Source organism: Oryzias melastigma, linkage group LG5 (genome assembly GCF_002922805.2).
Source record: "Oryzias melastigma strain HK-1 linkage group LG5, ASM292280v2, whole genome shotgun sequence".
In the NCBI taxonomy this organism is placed as follows: domain Eukaryota; kingdom Metazoa; phylum Chordata; class Actinopteri; order Beloniformes; family Adrianichthyidae; genus Oryzias; species Oryzias melastigma.
In genome coordinates, this window is record NC_050516.1 from 4,375,331 (window position 1) to 4,380,036 (window position 4,706).

A 4,706-nucleotide genomic window follows, 5' to 3' on the forward strand; every position below is an offset into this window, starting at 1 on the left:
GCTGAAATGTTAAAGGACTGTTTCACAAAAATACTGCCTTTAAACCGAAAATCTTTTCATCTCGAGGTAAATTAAAAATTAATAAATATAATAATAATAATATACATAAACAATATAACAAATTCTGGAGCTCTGGAGTTAAAAGGTTAAGGCTTTAAGGGTGCATTCACAAGGACGCGATTTGCGCGTCAAATTCGCATCTGCCGCTTCTCTTTTGACGTGCGTCCACTTGGGCTGCGGAGCAACCGCTAAAGTTCCCGCATCATGGAAAACATGGATGATGTTAAGCAAGTAGCTAGGATTTATATGTTTGGAGAGCTCTACAGAAGCACTACAAAAACATGTTGCCCTGTCAGATCATTCAGAGTCTCTCCTGGTGCGATGTACTTGCCTCTTAATGGGAGGTGTGACTGAAAAGTCGTTTTAAATGTTACTTCTGTCTGTCTGTTGCCCAGTTCGAGCATTAACACGAGGGGATTAAAAAAAGTAAACTGGAGGATCTTTGTATTATTGTCTTGATGAAAATAAAAAACACCATAAGCCCATGGATCTGGAGCAATTGCACCAGCACCCGCAATGGCTCTCCGTCTGTCTGGCAGCCAACCGCTGGGAGGCCAGCATACATGGTAAGAAGTGAGGCATTAGATCAATTAACAAAAGTTCTGTAATGTCTTTTATTTCTATATATAAATATATATATAGTTTTCATCAAAATACAATTTTGAGGTAATGATTTACTCAACCTAAAAATGTAATTTGAGACATATATATATATATATATATATTTCTCAAATTACATTTTTAGGTTAAGAAAACCATTACCTCAGAATTTTATTTTGATGAAAACTAATAACTTTAAATGTAATAAATTACTGAACTTTTCTTATCTGAGTCAATGTTTTACTTTTCAAAGTGTAGCGAGCGCCGCTGTTCACTGGGCGGCTGGCTAGGATAGGGGGCTCGATCGTTCAAGCTCCATGGATTCTGTGACAGGCTGGCGACCTGTCTAGAGGGTATCCCGCCTTCACCCAACAGCGGCCAGGACAGTCTCCGACAACCCCGTGGCTCCCAGCGGGTTAAGAAAATCGATGGAAATTCAGGATGAAAAGCCTGGCATCGAGCGGCCATCTTGAAACTCTATTTCTACCCTTTGGTCGAGTCACTGAAAAAGTCATGAGCCCAAAGCAGAATCCCTCACTGTGCCTGACGCCGAGACCTACAAGACCTCAGATCTTGTCTGTACATTGATTTCACAATAGAAACTTGACACCTCTGGTGGGCGAATCGCGTCCAGTGCGAACACAACAACAGTTGCCAGAATGGATGGATCATCTCTGACCCAGAATTCGAATTTTCTTCCTGATTTTGTTTTCTGTGGAATGGGTCAAAAGCTAGCCTTCACAGCAAATCAGTTCTTCTCTTTCATCAAGAGTTTGACCGTGTCTTTGCAGATCTAATCAAACGGGGCTGAAATCAACGCTCAACATGGAAGGACAGAGATGTTTCTGCAGTTTTGTAAGTGAAGGTCTGAATATTTTATTTAAAATTGCTCTTCCTAAAAGCTAATTTATCTGTAGAACATTTGATTCAAACTTCTTCAGTGGGTTCTTGAGTGTAAAGTGTCATTATTCAAAGATGATACATTTCTTAGAAATTACATCTCTTGGTATATATATATATATATATGCATTTTAGTTTTAAAGAGGAATTTCCTGGTTTACAGATTTCTGAGTAAAGGAAATAAAATGATAAAAATGTTTGGATCTTTGACTAAACACAAAGGAGAATATATATATTTTTTTAAATCTCAAATGGTTGTTGTCAGTGTATGGAATTCTGGTTTTGCAGCAGTACATATGTCATCATCTTCTTATTTGTAGTTCCAAACTGCAATACATGAAGAAAATATTCTGTTAAATAAGAACAAAAAAACAAAGAAAAGTATTTATTCTCTGAAACGTGATTGGTTGTCACCTTTCTGGTTCCGCTCTGACGATCCACATTCAACTGCTTATGACGCACAACAAACAAAGTTCACTTCAAATTCTTTGTGTTTAACAAACAATAAGTTGTTTGAGACTTTTGATCTTTCGAGCATTGAAATGCCGTGTGGGTGCGCCGTGTTGGCGCTGCCATCTGTTCCCTTCCGCCCGACGGTTTCTTTTTTTTCTTTCCTTAATTCAGTAGGCAGTCTCAGTCCGCGCAGCTTACAATTCGACAGGTGTTAAAGGTGTGAAGCTGGCCGAACGCCATAACATCCCTGCCAGCAGGCCGAGCTGCTTCCCTGTGTGCTGTAGCGCGCTTTCCCGCAGAGATGTTGAGACAAACAGAAAACTTTACTTTTGTCTTTACCTCCTTTCTTTACGGTCATAGTACCGCTGTGTCTTTCTGTTTTCTAGTTTTAGTAGTTTTATTGTAGTAGTAACAGTCTATGTACATTCATAAATTATTTAGCTGTAATTTCTTGTTTTCAATGAACAAATGATACATTATATACATCATGCAAGGTTTGGTAGTGATCTATGGATGGCATCCCTTCAAATTTAAGGAAGTATCAACCATTTAAAGAACCATTTTCATGAGCTTTTAGGTGCACTAATTCCTCATGAAAAACAACCCCAAAGTGGTATTTTGATCCATCTTGAAGTATTCCTCTAAACCTCTGCTCTCTAAGCACCAGCCTCTCCCAATTAGGACGGTCACTAATAAATATTTTAAAAGTAAATAGGTCACCAATTATTTTTAGATTAGTCAATAATTAAATATTTTTCAATTAGTTTATTAGTCAAGGATTATTTTTCCGATTAGTCAATGATTATTCTTATTTTTTTTTTCCCAGTTAGTCGATTAGTCAACAAATTTTTTTTTCCCGGTTGGTTGATTAGTCAACGATTATTTCCAAGATTAGTCAACTGGTCAACAATTGTTTTCCAATTAGTCGATTAGTCATCAATTGATTTTTCTGATTAGTCTCCTTGTCAACTGTGTTTTTTTTTTATATATTTCTTTTTTCCCGATTGGTCGATTGATCAACGCCCCTCCCCCCAAGTCGATTATAGTCAACCATTTTTTTCCGATTAGTCAACAATTATTTTTCTGGTTGGTCAATTAGTCAACGGCTATTGTCTCCATAAGGGGATGTAATATTGTTATGAACAAAGGTTTAACTTTATTGCAATTAGTTAACAGTAAAATATTCTACAGTAACTGCTGGTACTCGATATATGGAGGTTTGCATCATGTATAGTACTGCTAATACTCAGCGTATGGTGCGTTTACAGAAAATGAAATTTGACATGTCTAGTTCATGAATTTTAATTTTACCTGATAAAGATAAAAGTTTAAGGTAAGCTATATGCTAGCATAAAAAAAGACATAAACTATAAGGTTCCTGATCCCTGAACTAAATCATTGGCTAAACTTCCCATAGAAACAATAAGCAAAAACTATTTTTATGATCATGGGTTTTACTTTAGTGCAATTAGTGAACAGTAAAATATTTGACAAGTTTTTCTCCATTAGTTTGGTAGCCAGTGTACAGCACCCAAAAACATCTCTTTAAATCCATTCTCTGCAAACATTGACAGAGGTCTCATTCCTTTCAAAAACACATTTAGGGTGTTCTGTGTGAGTGTTGCAGCCCTCTCCGGTGTGCACTGACTCCTCCCGAATATACAGTCAATGGCGGAGACCAGAATTTCAGGCTTCCACTTCATGAACGCTTGTGGTTGCGCAACACAAGTTTCTACGTCTGGCAGCGAACTCTACATACAAATGGAGCATTCATTGACAGCTCAACCGGGTGAACATTTCCACACTGAATTTTAGCACTGTGACCAATCAGGGACTTGGATTTGGTAGTATGTGAGAGTACTTTTATGCTTTGAAGTACTGTATATATGTTTTGAAACTTTTCAAAAAAGTAATTTTAGGCTTTTATCTTGTTTTTTTTTTCCTGTTGTTTTTTATTTTTTACTGATCTGAAAAATGATCCGAACCGTGACCCTAAAACCGTGACACCATCCAAACCCTGAGTTTTGTGATCCGTTACACCCCTAAAATAAATGAATAATCTAGCAGAAACAAAAATAAAAAAATATCAGCGAACAAATTTATAATTTTCTTTTATATGACTGTGTTTTTGTAAAAATATATATATTTTTTTACATAAAATATTTCTCACTCATTGTTCTACAATTAAAAAAGTAACCAAAGGAGAACGTCTTTTTCCACAGATGTTTTGATTTGATTGGATTGCTTATTTCCAAGCATAAAATATATCTGAATCCTACAAAAACAATAATAAAACAGATATCAATTAATACATTCAAATATGAAGAAAATTAGCAAAAATTTTACCTTTTTTTTTTTCAAGTTTTGTGTTCACTTTTCCACTCGACTTACACAACTTTTTCTATGAAGACTTCAAGATAAGTAATTTTATGACTTGGGAAGTAAAACTTTACATTTTTGTCAAAAACTCTCCATCATTTATGCATTTTTTTTTCTCTTAGAGCCAACAATGAACATTACAGCAACATCTTCCTAACCCACAGCGTTCATCGCTCCACATCCTGACTACACAGAAGTCAGGAGAGGAGATGATGAAGGGCGGTGTTCATTTTTCCATCCATCATCCCTTCTTGCCAGAAGCGCTGCTCTTATAAAGATCCGATCTGATCAATAAGGCAGCCCCCCCCCCCCCG